This window comes from Aulonocara sp. 'chitande type north' Nkhata Bay, linkage group LG14 (genome assembly GCF_057382095.1).
Source record: "Aulonocara sp. 'chitande type north' Nkhata Bay isolate Kocher_YH1m ecotype deep benthic linkage group LG14, A_spYH_male_GT1.1, whole genome shotgun sequence".
NCBI lineage: Eukaryota > Metazoa > Chordata > Actinopteri > Cichliformes > Cichlidae > Aulonocara > Aulonocara sp. 'chitande type north' Nkhata Bay.
This window is the reverse complement of record NC_141357.1, coordinates 5991992-6017622: the sequence shown is the minus strand read 5'-3', so window position 1 is coordinate 6017622 and position 25631 is coordinate 5991992. Positions and strand designations below refer to the sequence as shown.

At 41.1% G+C, this 25631-nt stretch overlaps 1 protein-coding gene across 7 annotated transcripts in view; it reads right to left on the bottom strand.

Moving 5' to 3' along the window:
* usp2a (ubiquitin specific peptidase 2a) overlaps nucleotides 1-19262 on the bottom strand; it is a 57240-nt gene extending 37978 nt beyond the window's left edge. Inside the window, exons 1-3 of one of the 7 annotated variants that reach the window (XM_086260695.1) lie at nucleotides 19022-19262; nucleotides 16930-17034; nucleotides 6420-6522 (exon numbers count right to left, since the gene is read on the bottom strand). The gene's annotated coding sequence lies outside the window, so the exon portion shown is untranslated. Of the gene's footprint in view, nucleotides 1-6419; nucleotides 6523-16929; nucleotides 17035-17202; nucleotides 17450-17494; nucleotides 17624-19021 lie in introns of those variants that run through there. The other 6 variants (XM_086260696.1, XM_086260698.1, XM_086260697.1 and 3 more) reach the window with 6 other exon arrangements.
* Between the last annotated feature and the right edge of the window lie 6369 nt (nucleotides 19263-25631).

Sequence of the window (25631 nt, the reverse complement as noted above, 5' to 3'; positions counted from 1 at the left end):
TAATTGTGTTTTAAAGAGACAAAATGATTCAAGGCTGTGCATGACTGAGTTTAAATGGCAGAATATGAAAACAAACGCTGATTCATTCACTCATCCTGACTCACTGTCCTGCCATTTAGAGAATGACATCAGTATTTTGTCATGTCTAAACGAATTTACCATAAATCCCATTTCCTTTGCATTGCTGCAGTCCATTTCCTGAGCATGCGCTAGTGTTTTTTCCACACTTACTGGATTCCAGTTGGCACACTAAGAATCATCAGGACCACCTCAGACTGAACGTTTCTTATTTCACTATCGGCAAAGGACAAAGTTTAGTTTCTGAGTGCTACATAATGCAATAGTAAAAGAATTAAACTCAAATGTATGGGCATTAACTCAACTCTGTTAGCCCTCAAAATAATGGAGCAATTTCTAAAGGTCCTAATGGTATCATAAAAGCATACTGTGGCAGAGTAGTACATCACTCCACATGCAACACTGTCTTCCATATTTAAATGGACACATCTTAAACTCCACACATACTAGATATTATATGTGTTTTTGATTAAGTGTGTGTAGGTGTGTAGGCTGTTGCTCCAGACAGATGGAAAATTGCTGCAATATAGCAGCTGTGCTCAGTGTGTTTACATCAAGCTTATACTCACACTCTCAGGCTGTTGGATCAAATGATACCTTTCTACACATTCAATTAGCCAACTGCACTGGATGTGCTCTTCAAGCTGGCCACCTAAAGCACAGATACTTTGCACCTGTAAGCCATTTTGCAACCCAGCTCTTTGACTTATATCGTTTGTCACTGAAGCCCGCTTCATTCTGTTCTGGGTGTTGTTGCTGCTCTCCATAACTGCACATAGAAAAAATAAAACATTTATGATGGTTTTGACTAAAATGTGATCAACATGACCTGTTTATATTTATTCCCAGCTCCATATTTTTATCCTTAGACTCTTAGAGTAGCATCATGGTTATAAGAAAATAATCCTCAGCACTCTTTCCGTTTCAACCTTCTCCTGATTGGCTTGTCTTCCCAAACAGGTCAAATGCATATCTGCTACCTCTGACATCATACAAAGTCAAGAGTAGAACATATCATGCTGTAGAACAAACAGCATGATATGAAATCCAGGGGAAAACCACGGTGATACAATTAACACCAGCAGGCATGCTTGCTGACACACAGTTTAGGATATCAAATGCTAAATCCCTCTCATCAACATAGAACCCTCCTCTTAACTTAGCGCTAAAAAAAATCATGGAGATTTGAGGAAATATGGAACATAATCTCGCTTGCGTAGACCCAGCAGTGCTCCTCCTGCATGCCCTGGTCTCCCCTCTCGCCCTCTCTCACAGCTATAACAGGAGAGTCTAGCTTAATTCTGGAAGTAAAGCCATGTGGGCAGGACAGTGTGTTCCTGTGGCTGAGGCAGAGAGAGGCTCTTGTTCACACGCACAGCAGTGTCTAAATAAATAAAAGTATCTGGTGATGCTGATCCATGTTGAGTTCATTTAGGGAGGCTCCTATTTCCTTAATCTGCCTGTCTCCCCTCTTCTCTCCCCCTCCTCGGCACCTACCTCTACTGAGTGTAATTTCCTTTCCTTCGGGGTCTCTGTTGATCCCTTTTTGCTGTTCTCTTCCTCTCTCTCTCTCTCTCTCTCTCTCTCTCTCTCTGTCTCTATGAACACAGCTTTATCTATAATTCAGCATATGGATCTGGAGCAGGCAGACAGGCACCATTTGGAGAGAGACCAACTCACGGCACTGGCGAAGACACACAGAGGGAGGCCAGGCGGCTGTGGCCACTCAGTGCAGTTCTGCTAAGCCAGCAGGACTAGCAGCAAAGAGAAGCTGGCCTCGCTTTCGCTCTCGCTTTGTAGACGGTCAAGGTTTGTTTCAATCATTTGACAGTGCTGGTATGTGGAGGGTTATTTTAGTTTGGGCAGAGTAACATAGATGGTAACAGCAAAATGTGGATTCTGTGTCTGATATCAGCCAACAGTTTTCAGACAGGATAAAACCTGAATCTGGACTTACTTATCATAATTACCAAGTTGGTGATTATGGTGGGAAGTACAGCTGGAAGTTAAGTGAAGAAAATCATTGGCAAAAGGGCTCATGAGACAAACCATCCAAAAACACGCACCTCTTACTGTATTTCATGTCATTTGCAAACAGCATGTTTTTAATTATTCTTTTATTTTTTTTTATTCTATGCTGGGGGAATACATTATCTTTGTGCAACTTGTTAAGCTGGACCTTGCTAGCATCAGTTATGAAGCACTATAAGTATATTTCTCATGTATTCAGCTGGTAATGCAGAAAATGTATAAATGTTTTTATACTTGGTTCTAATCTGCTGCTGAGTCTGTTTTACACGGCTGGAATGGCAACTACTACACCACAGAACACGCACCAGGAATACCTGTTCAACCAACCAAATTAATTTAACTTTAATCTGCTGACAAACGCCTGCTTTATCAGGCTGTGGGACAGTAAGTTTTAAATGTTTATTTCACTGCCCTGTGCACTATCACTAGATTAACTATCTTCTGCAGCATTCATTTCCTGTCTTGCAGTGGTGTTATCATCTTTATAGAGTTTTATCATCACCTGATAACCTCTGATTGGAATAGGTGACACTCGTAGGGATCATTTTATGAAGAAGAGTCTGATGTATGAAACGCCCCTTTTTGTGTGAGCACATACAGAGCCTGAAACAGAAAGCCATGCTTAACAAAGCTGATAACCACCATCATGACACCTGTTAACTACTGGAGTAGTTGCCAAGCCATCTGACATAAGGAAAGCCTTAAAGCCATGTTGAAGGTCCTCGATCGTATATCCCTCTAATCACTACTAACAAAATATTTACACTTAACTGAATGAAATGATACCCCCACTAACATGTGTATCCGAGTCCTCTTTCAGATGACATCCTGCTTTATTTTGAAGGATTAGTTTCTCATGTGGCTTTGTGTATTTTTACTTCCCTCCTTTGCTGTTTTCCCAGCCTCATTATTATCTTAACTGAGTTCACCTGTGCCATATTCGCCTTCTCACTAGTGTGACTATTTATTATATTTTGTTTGTGTCTTTAACAGGTAGACGTTATATCTCTTGCTCCCGAGTGTTTCCTGGTTTCTTTTCCTGCTGGCTCTATGCATTTGATGAATTGTTTGGACTTTTGTTAGCTATAGGGTTTCCTGCCACACTAGGCTTTGCAAAAGTGCCAGGCAAAAAGTTCTTATTTTTATCCAAAATCGCTGACCCTGTACCGCATATTAATGTGACTCAAAAGGCCTAGGCCCTGTATGACATGAGTTCAGCGTACCCTGGGTATCTTACCGTTATCTGGATCCAATTACCCTAACATTGGTAATCAGGATAAGTGGTTAGGTTACATGAAGCAGAGTATCAAGTCTAACCACTGACTTAAATTGTTTTTATGTATTGCAACCTAATCAGTAATATATGAATATTATTTAAAAACTAGTTCAGCCATTTTCAGTAATTTATATGTAGTATTCTGATTAGAGCAGGGCGATATGGCCAAAAATATTTATCACGATATATATTTGAAAATTTGCGATAACGATATAACCGACGATATAATTGATGCGAGACAAAATACAACTCCACAACATTACTAGCGCAAAAAGACAACCTTCCATTTATTTTCACTTAAACAAGAAGCTGGTTTTTATGTACATTAAAGCTTTATAAAAATGTAACAGTGCAAATGCAAATTCCTTGCTGAAAGTTTAACCAAAAGGCATTTCCAGTAGAAATGGGCTGACATATCCTGAGCATAACCATGTATAATATCCACTGAAGTTAAAAAGAGGTGCTTTGCAACATTAAACTGCAGTGTGCAGTATGTATTTTTCGGACCATAAGGTGCACGGGATTATAAGGCACATTAAGCGAAACAAAGCAGTCAGATAAATCAAACTTTATTAAACTCATTCTTCTTGCTTCCTCCACTTCTGTACCATTGATTCATTAATGTTGAATTCTCTGGCAGCTGCTCTATTCCCATGTTGTTGCAGTCTATTAATGACTAACCTCATATTGTGGATGGATTATCTCAGTTGTTCTCCTGACTGAAGTTTGGTCCGTTTACAACATCCTGCCATGCGATTGCATTTGTCTCTAACCATGAAGAACCTTCACGTTAACTTTTATAAGTGGAAAAGTGTTAGTGTTCGTCCTCCAGCTTCACTGTTTATGTTATGCTAACATAGCTGTGTCGCTAGCGATCACGTAGCACATCATTATATACCAGCTAGCCCAACTTCAGTAACCCTACAAACGTCACTGCTGTTTAGTTTCCTGTCTTCATTTATGTTGGAAGTGATAGCAGAACTGTACGTTTGATTTTTTTCAGAAATCTCTCAGTCAGAACATGCTATATCATGCTTAGGTAACTAGCGAAACTAGCGAGCTAACTTCCGCTAGCTTCCTGCTAACGTCTAACTCCGTTAAATGTAATAACTTTAGTTTTCATGGATGCCTGGAAGTTAAACTTCATAGTTACACCTGGTAAAGCAGCAATGCTGATCGTTTTATTAAAGATGAAAGAATTTAGACAGTTTTTAACTCTAAGTGATGCTGCAGTGTTGTTTGACCTGAAGATTACGGAGTTTAGGACCCAGATTACTCCCAGATTTAAGAGCATCTTAGTCCGACAAATATGACAATAACAACGGCCGCTTGCATGTTCTGCAAAAAAATGTGCTTTGTCGTGTATCTGACGGACAAACACCAAACCAGTTCCACATCACGGAAGTTGCACCATTTTTACAAACCAATTCTGGTTCATCTGTTTCACTCAACAATCGGCCATGTGCGTATGAAAACAAAGGCACTGCGCATGCGCGTTTTACTCCCATTCTATCGCGATATTTCATTTTCCTATCGTTGCCTAACATTATACCGGTATTACCGTAAACGGTATAATATGGCCCAGCCCTAATTCTGATTCTATTCTCTTTTTAACACTGTTTATCCCCCCCCAAAATGTGTCTGTGCTTATGTCAGTTATTTGCATTACAAGCATTTGAGTGGACAATTTGTTGCCTAAAAACAAACCAAACAAGATTTTCACAGCTCAGACCAGACTTTGATGATAGCAACGCCATTTTTCATGGAAAAAAATCCACTGGCATCAGCTAAAGCTGGTAAGTCCACCGCATCTTTATCAGCACAGTAGTTCACACATTACTATGCGTAAACAGAAGTAATAAAAATGTGAGGGAAAATTAAATGAATGCATAGAAATTGTAAATGTAAAACAACAATGAGCACAGCTCTTTTTTTTTTAACTAATTCATACCATCAGACAGTTCCAAACTGCAGGAATTTTTCACACCTCTTATAACCCTTTAAGGAAATCCCCCTCTTCTTCCTGTCTCCACACTTAACTCTCACGTCTTAGTTTTTAGAGCATTCATTTTGATGTCTTTTTTTTCATCTCATATTACAGAGCAGGTACTCCATCACAAGAGGAACCTTTGAGTGACATATGTAAATGGCCTGTATTTTATATAGCGCTTTACTAGTCCCTAAGGACCCCAAAGCACTTTACACATCCAGTCATCCACCCATTCACACACTGGTGATGGCAAGCTACATTGTAACCACAGCCACCCTGGGGCGCACTGACAGAGGCGAGGCTGCCGGACACTGGCGCCACCGGGCCCTCTGACCACCACCAGTAGGCAACGGGTGAAGTGTCTTGCCCAAAGACACAACGACCGAGACTGTCGGTCTCGTCGAGACTGTTGCTCGAACCGGCAACCTTCCGATTACAAGGCGAACTCCCAACTCTTGAGCCACGATCGCCCACATATGTATACTGTGACTGGTACAGTAGTAAGCTTACTTTGGTCCGACATCGGTAACCGGCATATACAAAAAAATCCATGTAAACATAAGCTATGTAAGCAACAGTTAGTTGCTAATAAGTGAAATTTTTGCTGACATTTTTTCTCAGTTTGCTATGGCAGACATCCACAAAGCAAAGCAATTTGGATTACTCCAAATTGCTTTGCTTTGTGGTTGCTTTTTTCTGATGTGTTTCCGTTCCTAACCCGTAAGAAACACATCAGAAAAAAGTCAAAGACTTTTCTAACTTAGTTGTCATAAGAAAAAACAATGACACACACAAATATAGCTTATTGATGTAGTTACTGTTTTACCACCCTCAACCTGGTTCTCACTAAAAATGATCCTGGCGACTAATTTCTTAGTCAACTAAACGAGCTGGGGGAAAAAAGGTGATTAACAGACTAGTCTAAAAGCAAGAAATGCTCGCATATTAAGTTCATTTTTAAGATTGTTAATTGGACAATGTTAAAAAGTGTAGTATGCCTAGTGAAAATAGCGATGATTAGTTGCCTATCAACTACTCACGCACATTCCTAGTCCTTACATCATGCTACTGTTTGTGCTGGTGAAGTGGCTCCATGGTTTGGTGGTTGGCACATTTGCCTTACATGTGAAAGATCTCCATTTCAATTCTGGGAAGAAACACAAACCCAGTCATAAAATAGCATTCTCCAAATAACAGTACCAAATTATTACCAAATGAATAGAAAGGATATGTCAAGAATATCCCTCTGGCATTAAAGCTGTGTCAAACAAACATCCATCCACTGTGACCCCCTTTCGAGATAAGGGAGCAACTGAAAGCACCCAGCAATGTTCTTATTCATAATGTGAATGCAAACAGGAAGTTACTCCTCATCCTCCTGGCAGAAAGATCTATGGCGTCAAACTGAAAATCCTATGACCACTATGTCACTAAGATTCCTCTGGCTGTCTTCCACAGCATGTCTTTTATCCTGTCTTCCTTCTCTCACCCCAACCGGTCGCAGCAGATGGCCGCCCCTCCCTGAGCCTGGTTCTGCCGGAGGTTTCTTCCTGTTAAAAGGGAGTTTTTCCTTCCCACTGTTGCCAAAGTGCTTGCTCATAGGGGGTCATATGATTGTTGGGTTTTTCTCTGTATCTATGAAGCGCCTTGAGGCGACTTATGTTGTGATTTGGCGCTATATAAATAAAATTGAATTGAATTGAAGATTCAAATTTGTCTGAGATTTTCAGTAGATGCACTTATGGCATGAATTTGAAAATCCTAAAGTTGCCTTCTTCTTGAGTTGTCATATTTTCAAATGTAGGTGTCCTGGGTAGGGGTAAAAACATATAGGTAATGTAAAAAGTTATTTAGTTCTCATGTAAGCTCCCCCGTGGGCAGTTATACTGAGGGATTTTCCAGAATTCTTAAAGCACCTTAAAATAAATATTTCACATGTGTTTCTGTGGTTTTACCAGTGTTGTGTGGGGCTGTGAAGTTTCCTGTATGATGGCTCCCTTTCTACCTTGAACTGAACCTCTGCGTACCCATCAAATGCACGCACCTCTCTGTAATCCTGCAGCTGTGTCGCAGCCAAAGACAAAGGGCAACTGAGTGAAACAAGTTTGGGCTCGCCTTGTGGGCGAGCCACTAAAAGTGGAGTGCGAACAACAAGTCGCATCATACATCATGGACACTGTGGATTGATAAGAAAATTACAGATCCCACTTCTGAAGCGATGTCTCCACGGAAACAACAACACACGCAGAGTCACGAGCAAAAACACACAAATGCACTCTGGCTACTTCTGCATTTTTGGCCTCCCCTGAGGCTGTGATAACCAGCAGTTACCATAGCTACTGGGCAACAAGCTGCATTTGTTTGCTTGCTACCAACGCATAAAGGACTTAAAAGTAACAGCAGGGCATATTCCATGACCAATTTACACTAAGTATCAGAGCTCTGCATTCTTTTCCTCCCTTTTAGAGCCACCAAGGAAGTGAAAACCCTCTGATTAACAAGTCTCTGTGCAACTGGAAAGTCAGAACGTGGTGAGATAGAATCTAATATGGGAGGCCAGAGGAAAACAACATTGTACTACTGTGAAAGACTTGGCTGTTCTGGTTGGCTTCTACTAAATCTGTATTAACAAAGCTGTCAACAGAGTAGCACAAGTGACTGCATGAGTGCAGTGCAAGAAAGGATTTCAGCAGGTGACTGCTGGCATCGTGCTGGCAAAGAACTGAAGGAGATGAGGTTTCAGAAAACCAAGCTCAGAAGCTTCCTTTCACTAGAGGTAATTGAAAGATGAAAAAATTCAAATCAACTTTAACCCCCCCCCCCAAACTAACAACACTGATAGACAACGCCATAATTCTCCCTGGGGAAACACAGAGTGTCTGTGGCCTCTTAGTAAAACATGAGGTTAAAGGACCACTACAGTCAGAAGAAGACCTCAACAACAAAAGCCTGATCTTTTTTTTCTGAACTACTTTATATTTAGTGTCCTGGCTCTGTTCTGGGATCTCCCTGCCTTTCCATGTGTGTACATGGAATGCATGAGGAGGGAGGAGAGCAACAACATTACTTCCGGCAAAGATCAGAGCACACATCAGCGAGAAGCAACATGACACAGTATGAAAGTAGGAGCTGGGGTGAATCTGGCTTTCACTATTAAAGTTACTTTATTAGTAGCTGTGCTGACCAGAGCTGAACAACAACAAGCTCTGCACTTCCTCTGAGGTCAACAGAACATTGAACATTCAACTCCTCGGTTCTGATGAAGAAGCCACTGCATACATATTTACTGTATACATGTTCATCTTTAAACATCTACAGAAAAATAGGGCCCACATGTGACCGTGTGTTCAAAAATCTAATGAGTGGTAAAGTCTCCCTTTCTCACTGATCTCTGCTCCTACTGATAGTTATTTTAGAGACCTGCATAAAGCTTTGACCAAAAAAGGCCCTGTCATTACTATTGTTTAATCCACTGGTCACAAGGGATGGGTATCGTTTAGGTTTTATCCGATACCAGTACCAAACCGGTACTTTTGAAACGGTGCCGGTGCTTAAACGGTGCTCGAACCGGTGCTTAAAGAATGAAGAACACACACTTTGTACAAAAACCTCTCATGTTTAGCTGTTTTTTTGTAAAAAGATAACAATGTTAGCCTTTTCTGCAGCTATAGGGCATATATGGTATCACTCTTGGCAGGAAGCAGTGCTTAAACAATGGGAAAACAAACTTTGTCCAAAAACCTCTCATGTTTAGCTGTTTTCCACTTTTTCTTTGGTCATTTTAGCTTTTTTGGCCAGGGTGAAGGGAGTATCTGCCATCAAACAAGAAGACAGCGTCATGTAACTACGATGGTGTTTGCTAGTTCACCTTACATGCATTAATGTAATAACGTGGTTAGCCTACTCAACGTAAATTACACACGAACAACATGAAGCTACTCTCGCAGAGAAGAACGGCTGTTGCTGCCATCATCATCCGTCAGCATTTCTGCTACACTGGCAGGGCTAGGGGCCAGGACTCTCCTCTTCGGGTTTTTGGGGGATGTTGCTAACTCCGGGACCGATAACAGGCACCACACCCGCAGTAGATGTGCTCGGTGTGAGGTCTCGCAGCAAGCTATCAAATACGGTACATTTCTCAGCTTTTAAAAAAATGCTATGCGTCACCAGGTGTTTCATCAGATTCGAGGAGTTACCTCCTTTGCACAGTATCACCTTAAAGCACTTGTTGCAGGCTGCTGAGTTTTCATCTTTTGCTGTGAAGTACAGCCAGACTTTTGACCGCTTCGCCTTGGGCATTTTTAATCTGTAGCTCTGCTCTAAAAGAACGTACGTACCAGGGCCCGCCTACTACGCTTGCAAAGGTAAAATGATTGGCTAGAATCCAAAGTGTATGACATCTCAGTAAAAAAAAAAGCACCGAAATAAAGCGAAATGTGCGCTGCTTTTCGGTCTGGTTACTACCGTTTATGTCAGAACCAGGCTCGCTCTCAAGCTACTGAGTATTAGACTTAAAATCTCCAGCTGAAAAGCATGAGGCAAAAACACATGGGCCTTATTTTGAATACTCAGAATCAGAATCAGAATCAGAATCAGAAAGGGTTTTATTGCCAAATGTTGAGCAGGTTTACAACATTAGGAAATTGCTGCGGTGCTTCAGTGCAAACATACTGTCATAAAAATATAAAAATAAGACTACACAAAATAATAACTACATGTCATAATCTTTGACGTGTTTATGTCTCTAAGAACCAGGCTCCCTGTCTTGAGTCTTGATTGGTGAGTTTTGGCAAAAACAAGGTATCAAATATATATTTTCTGACTTTTCACCTCTAACCACCACAATTTCTCTTTGAGTTCAGATGACTGTTTCACCGTACTTCCCTTAAGATATTTAAAAGATATCACGTTAATAAGAATAAGATGAAAGGATGGATGGGCTGCCATAAAAACATAAAGCCTCTGGAAATGGCTGTTGTTATTATGAAGGCGCACAAAAAACAAAACAAAACAAAAAAAAAAAACAAAGAGAGAAATAGGACTAAAATGTGCTCATGCTGTCATTCTAAAAGAGTCAGTGAGTAAGATCTCCTCCCACACCCACTGTCCTCTCAGGCTGTGCCCCTGGACTGGTGGAGGGAAGAAGCAATCTGAAGCTTCCGCTATCCACCAGTGTTGTTGATGGTGCAGGACGTTAAAGGCACCGTGCCTTGGAGTGGTACTGCATGAATGTAACATCAGTACAGACACTCGGGCTGATCTGGAGTGGGAGTGTGTCTGTGTACTGTACTGTAGTAAATGGCAGGCTGAGTCAGTGCATTTCTGAGGAGAAATCTATGTGTAAATTCTATGTGAAACTCACTGCTGGTTCAGGCTCTGTTTCCACAGACAGAAAACATTTTCCCAATTAGGATCCAACTGTATATTGTAGGGTAGACCCTACAATAATACATTCAGAGAAAAAAACCCAACAATCATATGACCCCCTAGGAGCAAGCACTTTGGTGACAGTGGGAAGGAAAAACTCCCTTTTAACAAGAAGAAACTTCTGTTAAAAGGCTCAGTGAGGGGCAGCCAGAAACCAAACCAGATTATTATGACTACTGCCAATCCCACACCTCCCACTTCCATGTGCTATTACTGATGTCCTCATAGTCTGAATGGCAATCAGTTCTTCAGCCTGACATCTTGGTCACTGCCTCATTTGCATCTGGAAGGGGATTCGTTTTGTTTAACTCAAACCAATCAAATATTTGTTTTACACTTATTTTCCAATTGTTGATAGCCAAGTCATAGTCTGAGGGAGATGTACCTATTATTAATTCCATCAACAAGACAATGGTAACTATAACAGTTAATAACTTGCAAATACATCAGAAGAAGGCATAAAGTACAATGTGTTAACTTATCTAAAAAAAAGTTGGGGGAAAAAAACAAAACAAAAAAACCCTCTTACTTTAGATTTACAAACATTTACAAAGAAAAGATTATCTCCCAAAATGATTTTGTTCATTCCTGGCATAAATGTTAATCATCTGCAGTTCATGGAGTAAAGTCTTCAGGATGCCGGACAATTAGGAACAGCAGCTTCCATTGTCCCACTTTGTTTCATTTAGAGCAGCTCACTGCACAGGTTAGCTCATTGGGCGGAGGTGGCCTCCTTGAGTGCTCTATATGCTCAGTTGGAAATTCAGCAAAATTAGGCTTTTTTGTCGCTGTCTATCTTCTGAAATTGAGGATCGAAACTTAACCAAACCAAGGAGTTGAAAGACACCAAACTACCCCACAGAATTGATGGTAACTGAATAGATTTTCCATCTGAAAACTCACTGCTAACATCAAGCTGTTCATAACCACAGTTCATTCGCTGCTGCAAATGAACAAGCTATTTGACATTTAGAAAGGAAAGAACAGACATACTGACTTTTGTCAGACCACCTTTACCACATTTACAAGTAAAATATGTGAACTTAGTAAACTGAAGGCTATTTGGCCCTCACAGCAGTACACTGCAGTGTTGCCATCACCTCAGTATAAACCGACCAGCAGTAGCAGCACAATTCAGCACATGCCAGCAGAAAACATTCAGAAAATAGTCAAAGGAGCTTGCAAAGAAAAGCGTCTGGACTTCTTTAAGTTGCTTGAAGACGTTTCACCTCTCTTCCAAGAAGCTTCTTCAGTTCTAAGGTCAAATGGCGGAGAGTCCCGGATTTAAACCCAGTGGGAGTATCCCCCCAAAGAGGGACAAAAGGACCCCTGATGATCCTCTAATCACCTGAGCCAAGGTGTGAAAATGGGTGTGGGTCCCAATTAGCCAGGGTTTCGGGTGAGCTCATTGTGAAACCTGGCCCCACCTTATCATGCGATTTCCTGAGGTCAGATGGCCCTCTTTCAGCTACTTGGTTTGGTTAAGTTTCGATCCTCAATTTCAGAAGATAGACAGCGACAAAAAAGCCTAATTTTGCTGAATTTCCAAGTCAATAGTGAGCATATAGAAGACTCAAGGAGGCCACCTCTCTCCAATGTTGCAACAACATTGTCATCCCCTGTATAGCCAGTGTATCAGAAAAACTCAGGAGAGTTTTCTCCAAGCATCTCCGCCATTTTACCTTAGAACTGAAGAAACTTCTCGGATGAGAGGTGAAACGTCTTCAAGCAACTTAAAGAAGTCCAGACACTTTTCTTTGCAAGCTCCTTTGACTACGATGACCTGGATGACTGAGAACCTTCACAGACATTCAGAAAATAATTTGGTTCTCAAAGGGAAAGATGTTAAGAATCAACAAGAGGAATGTGAGTGACTGTCTCTGAGCTGTGCTGGTTGCTATATATACCCTGAAATGTGAGTAGATAAGAACATGCTGATGCCATTGAAGGCCATACTGACAACCCTACCCTACCTCTCTGTGCCTGTAACAACTGGCTGCCAAGCATATTAAAAGAGGCTCAAGTACTCCTCCATTCCAACAGGCCATAGCTGCACCTTTGCCAGCTGTCCCTAACTAGTCGTTAGATACCAGTCACTTTTGTTTTGACCTCAGCCACATCTTGTGAGTACGGCAGTGCAGTACTGTGTACATGCAGCATTTAAAGCGCTGCACAAAGTAGAAAAGGAAATGAACTGGAGGAATGCACAGTGCTGGCACAAAGATGATACACTGCATAAACCATGAAATTAAAGTAGCAACTAAAAACACTGGGTTCCTAAAAATGCTATGAAAGAAAAAAAATTAACATCTACAATTTTGCTTGTTCCCGGGGCCCTCCAACTGGGCCCGTGGAAACTATAAGAGCTCTGAATTTAACATCTCAGTCACCTTTCATTCTCCATCCTTGAACATACATGAAACACCCCAAAACAGGGCACAGCCCCAAAGCCCTGCATTCAAAGGCTTCAACTGAGGAGCCAGAGTTTCACAGTATCTGCTACCGAGCCTATGCAATATGAAAATCTGAAGAAGAACAGACCAATTAGCATTCATCACTACTACCATCTGTGGATGACTCACATTGCGGCCATACACACAGCAGTGACCTCAAAGAGGATGGGATCTGGGCTACAGTGATTAATGCTCCAGTCTGTGCAGCTGATTGCTGTAATTCTTCATTCATTAAGCAAATTGAAATAATAATAGTGGCCAAATAATAATTGGCCAAACAAACACCTATCATGCTCTGACAGCCCGCTGCCTGAGTGACGCTAAGTGACTCACTGGACAAGCTCAAGCGTAACTAGTTAAAACTCCCAGCTCAGAGTTCAAACAGAATAAAGCACCAGCACTGTCAGAGCCTTGGATTACTTTAGATTTGAAAGTATTTTATCCAGTAATTCATGCTGCTGATAAACACTTTATAGACTGGCCCAATTCAAGGAAAAACCAACATACTGCTAAGTCTCCTGTGCTGATCCAGCTCCTTTTGACGCTGATGTTTCACTGAAACAGAAACTGACACATAAAAATATGTATGACTGATAATTCAGTCAGACTGATATATAACACTATTCAATTACTAAAGATCTATTGTGAACTGGTGTTCTGCAGGGATCAATTCTCAGTCCACTTATTTTTAGCACTGATCTGTTTTATGGCAAAACACTATAAAGTACAAGCAATTAAAAGCTGACAGTTGTGTTTTTTTATGCATAAAGACATCCTGTTGATTGGCTGTGCCACATAAACAGAAGGTTAGAATACCAGGTTGGTGAGGCTTCTGGGCTCACAGCCAGAACTGTGCACCTAAGATGCTCATGTTAGAATATCCCTTCTCAATGGCTTCATACAGAGTCAATAGTATAGACTTTCTGAAACTAAGCTTTTAAAGCAGTCTGAAGCCTGACATTACTTAGACATACACTGACCTTATTATTTTATGACTTTAGGTCATGAACATCTACCAGTGTAATAGTAAATGAATGACAGAGAATAATGAAAATGACAGTATATCCCCTAAAGGCAGATAGAGTGTACATTTCTCCAGGGTTAACTTTTCTTTACTGTTTCGCTCTAACTTTTGGGATCGATTTTACTCCTGACACAACTGAAATCCACTGTGAAGTTAGCAAGGTCAGTTTTTGCCATTAAGATAACAAAATCAACCAGAAATAAGGTTGCAGATCAACTGCAACATGGGGCTGTTTTTCCATAGACTTTTGTATAACCAGACCAGTGGAATTGCCCCCTGCTGCCATTAGAAGAAAAAAAAGCACTTTCATATTGGCTTCATTTTTTTTTAGATTCAAACCTTTGTCAAAGTCCTTCAAAAAGCAAGTCTTGCTACTCAGTGGCTATTTGCATTCAAATTAGGGACATTCACGGTATACCGGCATAATGTTAGGCAATGATAAGAAAATGAAATATCGCAATAGAATATGGGTAAAACCTTTGTTTTCATACGCACATGGCGGAAAGACGATGGCGGCGATGGAGAATGAGAAGGGCAAAAGCGGATCGTTGAATGAAACAGATGAACCTGAATTGGTTTGAAAAAATGGTGCAACTTCAGTGATGTGGAACTGGTTTGGTTTTTGTCTGTCAGATACCCACCAAAGCACATTTTTACGTATGTTTTTTTGTTTTGTTTTTTGTAGAACATGCAAGTGGGCCGTCGTTATTACAGTATTTTTCAGACTTTAAGGTACTCTTAAAGCCTTTAATTTTCATGGCGCTCAAAAATCTATTAAAAAATGTTTTAGTACCACTTTGGTAAGCTATGAAGCTGCACCGCTTGATGGATTGTCGGAGTATTACGGCTACCGTAGTCAGGAGCCTCGCAGAGTAATACGTACTGTGCTTCAACATAACATTACCGTATTGTGTGTGTATAAGGACCCCAAAATGGCACCTGTTAAGAGACATGCGTATGAAGCGCATTTTAAACTCAAGGCTATCAGTTGCGCAGTAGAACATGGGAATAGAGCAGCTGCGAGAGAATTCAGCATTAATGAATGAATGGTACAGAAGTGGAGGAAGCAAGAAGAATGAGCTGAGTAAAGTTTGACTTATCTGACTGTTTTGTTTCGCTTAATGTGCCTTATAATCCTGCGCACTTTATGGTCCGAAAAATACGTATTTGACTTATTTATTTGGCTCACTGCAGTTTCATGTTGCAAAGCACCTCTTCTAAACTTTTGTGGATATTATACATGATTATGCTCAGGATATGTCAGCCCATTTCCACTGAAAATGCCTTTTGGTTAAATTGTCAGCAAGGAATTTGCCTTTGCACTGTTAAATTTTTATATAGCTGCTTGTTTAAGTGAAGATGAATTGATGGGCGGTGTTTTCACTAATAAAGTTGTGGAGTTGTGAAGTATTTTGTCTGGCATCTGTTATGTCGTCAGTTATATATAATTTTCAAATATATGTCGTGATAAATATTTTTGGCCATATTGCCCTGCCTTAATTCAAATTACCAGAAAACTGCTTAAAGTTTGGTATAAAATCTGGGTTTTAAAAGAATCAGCAACCACCACTTTTGCCTTCACTGAATTCTCCCATAGGATTCAGTGAGTCTCTCGCTCTCTAATAATCCCTTCAACACAGTTAATGTTAGTCCGCTTTAAAAATCATCTGAAAAAACTGTTGTTTTCTATGGCTTTGTCTTGGTTTTATACCATCCTTTGTTCTTCTAAAATCTGAAAAGAAATCCATACACATGTCTATAAAGTGTTGCCCTATAGAAACATATGAACATGTTACCAGCATTGTATCACATAAAAGCTACACTGTACAGCAGTTTTGTCTAATGTAGTGGAAATGTGTTGAATATTGGAAGGCTGTTCTATGATACTGGCATCAGAGCCTTTTAGCTGTCCCTTTAATGGCACAGGGTGGGTGATAGAAACTATATACGATAGAAACAATATAAATTTGGCCAACGATAGAGAGTTTGACTATACCGCAGAGCTGTACGTTTTAATTAGTTTCAAAAATCTCTCACTCAGAACCTGAAGGAGGACGGAGTTTTGGACCCAGATTACTCCGCAAAGCTCCTTACTACGGCAGCCATAATGCTCTGACAATCCATCAAGCAGTGGGGCTTACCAAAGTTGTACTAAAACATTTTTTAACAGATTTCTGCACGCCCAAATCGGTTTGAGGTCAGTAAGCACAACCAGAATTCATACATAAGGCACACTCTCGATTTTTGAGAAAATTAAAGGATTTTAAGTGTGCCTTATAGTGTGGAAAATACATTATACAGAAAAAAAAGAATATATCGCGATATATATCGTTACCGCACATGCTTCAAATTCTATCGCAATATGAATTTTAGGCCACATCGCCCAGCCCTAGTGTGCATGTTATAATAGTGTTGTAAGCTGAGAATAAATTGATTTGCAAGATCAATGTTCTAGTTTAGACATTTGTGTGTGTCACTGAATGAGCAGATTAAACACACCACGTAACTTATTTTTATAACTTTCCCTTACTTTCTGTCGGTAAATCTGCTGTGATGCATGTAAACCTTGCAATCGCTGACATGATAGCAGGACTGATATAGCAGCTGGGACAGAGTTGTGTGTCCAAAGGCATCTGTGTGAAGTAATTACCTGCCGTATTTGTAGCGGTGTGTGTCAGTCCCTGCAGACTGTGATGGCTCTGGGGCAGCTCATCCTACTGTTGCTCCCCTATAGTCTATGCACATGCACACGCTCCTGTGGAAACACACAGGCACACAGGATTAAAACCACCCTGACGCCAGAAAGAAGCATCTTATGAACGCATCTGCCTCTCAAGACAAGTTGCTGCACTTTCACACAAGCTGTTCGAGCGTGACGTGAGCGTGCAAGCAGTCAACACATGTTCTGGATTTCATGTCTTACCATTAAAGATTGATGGCTTTCTCCCAGTTGGACTATCAAATCCAGAAAGGTTGCTCATTATGAAGCCCAGCTAAGCTAAGACTGTCTAACTGTATATTTCTGGTGAGTGCGCTGCCAGAAGCTCTTCTACTCATGCGAGCAAACTCCAGAAGTTTCTGAAAGGTTATCCCCTATCCTCCTAGACGAGCCTTGTTCTACAGCTGAGCGAGCAGCCCGCACTGTATATGCCAACTTTTCAAGCAGATACCTAAAAGAAGAAAAGGACGAAGAGCAGCAGGTTTAAGAGGCTCACCCTTGATGTTCTGAGAGGCCAGGCCAACAGACAGAAGGCAACCGGGTGCCAGTTTAGTTTGGGACTCTGTGGGTAACGGAGTGCGAGGGAGCAGCGTGAGCACAGCACTGCAGAATGCCACCGATCGAGTTACAGAGTCAGTAAATATAGCAGCCGCCTATGACCTCCATGGGTCACTCAACACTCACTGGCATTCCACTTTGCTCTTAAAGGACTCCATGGGAATCTCTGAGCTTCTCAGTAACAGTAACTACATTTTATTTGTGTGTGTGTGTGTGTGTGTGTGTGTGTGTGTGTGTGTGTGTGTGTGTGTGTAGCAAGCTGTACACAGCCCCAGTAAATAGATGGTTCTTAAATAGTACCTAATAGAGGGAGACTGCTCAATATTGTTGATGGAGGCTGACAGCCACTCACTCTGGCCACATGTTTATATGACACTGGTATCCAGATAACAAAAAGCTAATACGTGAGCAGCAGAGAGGACCAGATGAAGTGGAGTATGTTGTACTGTGTTGACGTACGTTTGCAGGACAATGGAAAAAGACAGACGCGGCTCTGTGGTGGATGGGCTCTGTGAGGGGTGTAGCGTTACATGACACTGACACTGAGATGAGATGGCGCTGGTACCGGTGTTGCCAGGCTCGCTGCACTGCGGTGTGGGACTTAACGTGGCTCCTGAAGGGACCGATTTGATGCAAAATATGATGTACGCGCATTTTAAATGCCGCTCATTAATAGTGGGGGATGACGTTATTCCGCGCGTGATTAGATAACCAGTCAGACCCCGGGAGCGTTGCTCGGTAATGGAATGGGAGGCTTGCGGTGCTGTCCGTGAAGGGGGTGGTGGGGTGTTTAGGGGCAATAGACAGACCGAAAACTTGTCATCCCTAGAGGAGGCGACGCACAAACTTAATACAGCGCGTATTAACTAACCTGGATACTGATTTCGTCTTTATATAAGCACGTGACCACGACGTATTGGTCAGTTAATTAGCTGTCTTGCTAGCTTACTATAGTCAACAGTAACGGTGCAGTGTAGCCAAGACAGTAGCACTGTGTCAGAGTACCGCGTCAAACTGTACTGTGTAAGCATATTAATGCAGCAAGCACGCAAATTTCACGTGTCATAACACGGTACTTCCAAACCTACTAGGGTAGTATTCTTCGCACACGTATATCCAAAAGAAAAATTAAGACTTCATTTGACGAACTTTTAGAGTTTGTTCGGGGTTATCAGCCTTGCAGCATAGCTTCGGGCAATGAGCATCCTTGTTCTAAAACTTGAAAATATGCTAAAAAAAAAGACAGCAGTTACACTACCACAACTGATACCGAATATTTAACCGCCACGCTGTTACTTCTAAAATGCGCTAGATTGTTTTTAGTGCCGTTTATATGTTAATTTCCCCTCACAAAGCAAACTTAACATTCTCTGAGTTCGATGGGAGTTCGGTTTGTGCTTCTGTCCATACGAAAGAACAGCACCTATCAGGGTTATGGTGGTGTCAGGTAACTGCATACACTCACCCCGCAATTGGAGAACATCCCGATCCAAACGGGCAGGGAAGCGCCACTCAAAAGTACCTCTGTGGTCGCTTTTAGAGCATCACTATTAACATTAGACTGGAAGCTTGCCCTGCAGGCGATTTAATCAAGAGTACGCTGGTATTCAGCCATATCCTCCTTCCAGTGCAGTTGTAGAGTTTCAGCAACCAAGTAACGGTTCTTTTCGCTTTAACGGTGACGTCAGTCGGTCAACGAAGCTTTTTTCTGATTGGTTCATACCTCTATTTGAGCGTCACTAGCTAACCGAGTGAACCGCCTCCTACACCGTCGTCATGGCAATGAACGTAAACATCAGAGATTTCTTTCATTGAAAAAATGCCATGTTCAAGCGCGTCGAAGAGAGCTGGCGATACCCGTGATTTAATCAAAAATTAAATGCTATTCTGGTAGCTTTCCAGTAGGTATTATTAGTATTACAAATAATAGTGAAAAATAGTATCTTTAATTAGAACAGCTTGCGGGGAAAAAAGTCAAAGCCTACACAACAAGTTCATTATCCTAATGCAACTGAAGCCGTTAGTATCAACTGAGCATTGTGTCAATACCACAAGCAATCTGAGTTTTGTTGCTGAGCATGTCCATCCCTTTATGACCACAGTGTACCATCTTCTGATGCTTGCTTCCAGCATGATAATGCCCCGTGTCCACAAAGCTTCCAGCATCTATGCCATGAAGGATTAATGCAGTTCTGAAGGCAAAAGAGGGTCCAACCTGGTACTACTGTGTTCAATTAGTGTAAAGAAAAACACATAAATGGCACCAGATAATTATTCATATGCTTGGTTTCTGGTATTCTGTATTGCTTTCAAAAAATTATTTGGTATTATTTCTTATTTAATATCATCCCCGCTGGCTCAGCACATGTATAGACATCATATATTCTGATGCACTCTGGGTGTTTGCCTGAGTCCAGTCAGTGTGTCTTTTAAATGTACATCGATCGTTTTTAGACACTGATGAAGAATTAATTTAGTTTCGTTTATAAAACTCTGGACTTTAATCTTTTAAAATAGTGTTTTCTGTCCTCATTTCTGCATGTTCAAAACATGAACTTGAATCCTTCCAATCATCATTGTTATCTTATTAAGTACAACAGAAAACAAAACTGGGCAACACTTCCTGAAGATTGATTAGAAAACCAGCAACAACACAGTTTGAAACTTTAAAAACTTGCTTATATCTTACTGAGTTTTCAGACTAAGGGGGGAAAGCCCTTGAAAAAACCTCCACCCCCTTATTTTTCAGTCTTGTCTGGTTATTGTCCTAGAAAAAAAGAGACTGTTTCTGCTGACTGAGATCACATTTATACAGAGTTGTAATTGCCATCTTGTGCTGGATTTGTTTCCCCCTGTTGGTCAACAGTAATTTGCACTGATTAGAGGTTTTCAGAAAGGAACAACCTCTTTTTCTCTTTGACACACGCCTGACAAAGACATGCATCAAAACCCAGCCTTTGTATAAATGTCTAGAGAATCAAAGTATAGTAACTGTAGCCAGATAATGATAGATAATTCCACTTTAATATTTTTTCTCCTGGTCTGGCTCTTAAAAATGCTGGGATGTGCTCACACTTACTCTCTTTTCTGGTAATCAGGTCAAGTGTAAAAGATTCAGTGGTGGTATGGATTCATTAGTCATATTTTGGGAGTGAGAGAAAAAGATGGACTTAGAGTGAGTAATGCTCCTCTGGTTCATTCATTTTTTCGAATTGGTGGGGAATAAATGAACATGGTCTAAACCAGGCCTCAAGGCTGGTGTCATGCAGGTTTTAGCTGTGTCCTTGATCCAACATAGCTGATTTAAATGGCTAGATTACCTCCTCAACATATCTTGAAGTTCTCCAGAGGCCTGGTAATAAACTAGTCATTTGATTCAGGTGTATTGACCTATAGGGTGATATCTAAAACTTGCAGGACACCAGCCCTTGAGGCCTGGAGTTCCCCACTCCTGGTCTAAATAATAGCAAGGCATGTCCCCTGTGCCCCAAGAATGGTTACTGGGATCACCTATCAACGAGGATTTGCCAGTAGATGTTGTATAATATTGTTTGCTAAGTTGCTGCACTCTGGCAGCACATCAGGCTGGAGTATCTGAGTGTCTGCATCAAAGTGAGTGATAAAATCATACTGCGGTATAACCATGAAATCATATCATGAGATACAGTCAAAACCTTTGACATGTATCCAAAGCTGCTGCTGCTGTGAATGAAGAAACAGTGTCACACACTGAGGAGGGAAACTGCCATTTATTACCATTCAGTGATGCATTCTTCCCTGCATATACTAAAACAAGACAGATGACTCATTCTGATCCACTCAAGACTTCCTATAGGCTCCTACAAAACAAGTGGTTATGCTTTAAATACCACAGATAGTCCCAAGTTATCGTCAAGTGACTTGATGAGCTTAAATACTGAGTGGGTGGGAACAAACCAACAAAGAATCTGTGACACTATAATCAAAGCCCCAATCTGAGATCCAGGATCCACTTTTGAAGGCAGGTGATGACTCAAGCAGTGCACTTACTATTATGGCAAATGTCTATTTTGTTTTCACAGGTTCCCATTCAAACATGGATGCGCTGTAAATAAAGCTGCTGCATGTCTGACGTCACATGTTGATTTTTTAACTAAGCAAAGCAAATACAGATGCTTATTTTGTCCATTTCAGCAGGCAGGCCCAATAGCCATGTAACCGAATAACATTTCTGCATGAGTTAAACTATAAATTAAACTATAAACATAAATTACCCAACTCCAAAAAAGTGGACATACTCCTTTAAATATCACATTTGTGTTAATGTACAGAAAGAGGTGAAAATGTTAATAATGATAGCAGCAAATAGAAACACGAGTGCTGTGGAGTGTCTCCAGCTCTGTTATAGAGGTTTCCCAGTAGAACAGCTGAGTGATTAATGGAAGGTGACTATAGGAAGCCTCACTGTACGATTCTTTGGGGCCAATACCAAATAATGAGGTTTATGGTCCAGTTAGGCTGAGTAGTGCAATAACTGCAGCAAAAAACAGTGTGACCAAAGAAAACAAGGACTGCACTCATGACACATCAGAGAGTTTTAAGCTGGGATTTTGTTCCCCCTTAAAGGCCTCGAAAAGCTATTTTGTAAACCAGATTCAGATTAGGAATGATGGGGTCCCACATGAAGATAATTTTTTGTCACTGTTAGAAATATGGCCATTAATTTTTTAGTTATACAGACAGTATAGCAAATGGGTGAAGCTCACAGGTCTGAAAAGTGAAGCCAACAAGGAATCCTTCTGAACCTGGATTCCTTTCACTCATCTGCCCTGTGGTTCCACTGAGGTTGTATAAGTGTATGGGAAAACTACTGTTGACTCCCTCGCCCTGCAACCTCTTTAAAAGCTTTACTGATGAATTTATTGGCTCAATAACCAGTTTAATTTCATTTGGGCGTAGCATTCAGTCCATTTTGTGCATCTCAGTGGTTATCAGAATCAGAGAGGAGGATTATGCTCATTATCTGATCAGTTGTAAGTTGTTAGCTAGTGAGTGTGCATGGTCAATCCTCCAGGTAAAGACATCCCAGAAAGTTGATTCTGTTCATCTGGACGTAGCGTTTTCACTGGGAGAAACGTTTCGTCACTCATCCAAGTGACTTCTTCGGTCTGCAGGTTTCCCCCACCTTATTTACATGAAAAAGGAACAACCATTTCTGAATAGAGGAGGGGGCCTGAGGGTACATTTTTCACCATGTTACAGTGCTGTGATTGTTGCCATTCCTCAACTCTCTGTTGGCACGGTAGGTAGCTGTCCCTCTGTGATCATTGGTCATGACAATTTGCATATTAATGATCATAGCTGAGCTCGTGGGCCATTGTTGGTCAGTGGTGCTATCTTCATAATTATGCAAACCAACTGTTTATAAGGTTGAGGAAACCCACAGTTATCTGACATAGTAGAAGTCACGTGGATGAGTGATAAAATGTTCCTCCTACTTAAACCTCAACACCCAGTTGAACAGAATCAACCTTCTGGCAATGAGTGTGCAGAGTCAGAGTCAGAGCCACAAATACACAATATTCAAAACACCAACATGGCAACAGAGAAAACACTCATCTTAACGCTTCCTAACAGGATTTTACTAACCAGTGGCTGATGTCATGGTGGCTAGCTTCATCTTTTATACCATCTGTAATTTGGATCATTCAGAATTTCAATCAGAATGTGATGTGTAACAATTTAATGGAACCCCACATAGTACATTTAATGAGGAAAAAATGTGTAAATTCATACTCTTTATTCCATGCTTACTGATTTCCAGATGGACTTCTCAACAAGCGGTGAGTTTAAACAATTTTATGTTGTTTACGGATACATTTAATACTGGATATTTTGTAGTTTTTTATTGCAGTTACTGTGCTTTTGACACCAAAATCCATCTTTCAGATTAACAGGTGTAAGGAAACCCTTTCCTCGTTATTTTGAGAACCCAAGTGGATTCACACCGTCAAGGCCCAATTATTGCCATCTTGGCTACATACATGGCAGGGACAACTGAAAAAATTCAACCATAGGAGGACATGTCATCAGCCCAGATGACAATGTCATGGCTAGTTAGTTTTTTTCATGGCATTGTAGGTAAGACCACCTTACATATGCTGTGGTGTTTTTATGTGTTAAAATGGTATATTCTCTGTTAAAGAGTTTAGTATTATATGCCGCCAGATGATCAACATTATTCAATAAAGAACAAAACACTGTAGGGAACAGATTAGGAACCCAAGAGCACAGTAAAACCCTGAGAGTATGGATTTACACATTATGATCTCATCTTTGATCAGTGCTTTATTAGTTGTGAATCCCTGTTACAGAGAGGTACTGAAAATCAGTGATTACTTTTCACTGATTTTAAGGGCTATAAACTGGCTTAGACACTATGTTCAGTAAGCTGGGTTCCCAGTAAATGACATTAAGAAAAAAATGTTCAACAATAAATTTACATCAACATTTAAAATCTGAGCACTTTTTACTCTTGGACTTTGGCAGCTTTGCATAATCTATCTTATGCAATTCTTCAGTGCAGCACCAAAGTTCATATCTCTCTCTCTCTCTCTCTCTCTCAATTGTATATTCTCTGTTAAAGAGTTTATACACACACACACACACACACACACACACACACACACACACACACACACACACACACACACACACACACACACATATATGAGTGTATCTATGTACAGTGGGGCTAAAAAGTATTTAGTCAGCCACCGATTGTGCAAGTTCCCCCACTTAAAATGATGACAGAGGTCAGTAATTTGCACCAGAGGTACACTTCAACTGTGAGAGACAGAATGTGGAAAAAAAAATCCATGAATCCACATGGTAGGATTTGTAAAGAATTTATTCGTAAATCAGGGTGGAAAATAAGTATTTGGTCAATAACAAAAATACAACTCAATACTTTGTAACATAACCTTTGTTGGCAATAACAGAGGTCAAACGTTTACTATAGGTCTTTACCAGGTTTGCACACACAGTAGCTGGTATTTTGGCCCATTCCTCCATGCAGATCTTCTCGAGAGCAGTGATGTTTTGGGGCTGTCGCCGAGCAACATGGACTTTCAACTCCCGCCACAGATTTTCTATGGGGTTGAGGTCTGGAGACTGGCTAGGCCACTCCAGGACTTTCAAATGCTTCTTACGGAGCCACTCCTTTGTTGCCCGGGCGGTGTGTTTTGGATCATTGTCATGTTGGAAGACCCAGCCTCGTTTCATCTTCAAAGTTCTCACTGATGGAAGGAGGTTTTGGCTCAAAATCTCACGATACATGGCCCCATTCATTCTGTCCTTAACACGGATCAGTCGTCCTGTCCCCTTGGCAGAAAAACAGCCCCATAGCATGATGTTTCCACCCCCATGCTTCACAGTAGGTATGGTGTTCTTGGGATGCAACTCAGTATTCTTCTTCCTCCAAACACGACGAGTTGAGTTTATACCAAAAAGTTCTACTTTGGTTTCATCTGACCACATGACATTCTCCCAATCCTCTGCTGTATCATCCATGTGCTCTCTGGCAAACTTCAGACGGGCCTGGACATGCACTGGCTTCAGCAGCGGAACACGTCTGGCACTGCGGGATTTGATTCCCTGCTGTTGTAGTGTGTTACTGATGGTGACCTTTGTTACTTTGGTCCCAGCTCTCTGCAGGTCATTCACCAGGTCCCTCCGTGTAGTTCTGGGATCTTTGCTCACCGTTCTCATGATCATTTTGACCCCACGGGATGAGATCTTGCGTGGAGCCCCAGATCGAGGGAGATTATCAGTGGTCTTGTATGTCTTCCATTTTCTGATGATTGCTCCCACAGTTGATTTTTTCACACCAAGCTGCTTGCCTATTGTAGATTCACTCTTCCCAGTCTGGTGCAGGTCTACAATACTTTTCCTGGTGTCCTTCGAAAGCTCTTTGGTCTTGGCCATGGCGGAGTTTGGAGTCTGACTGTTTGAGGCTGTGGACAGGTGTCTTTTATACAGATGATGAGTTCAAACAGGTGCCATTCATACAGGTAACGAGTGGGGGACAGAAAAGC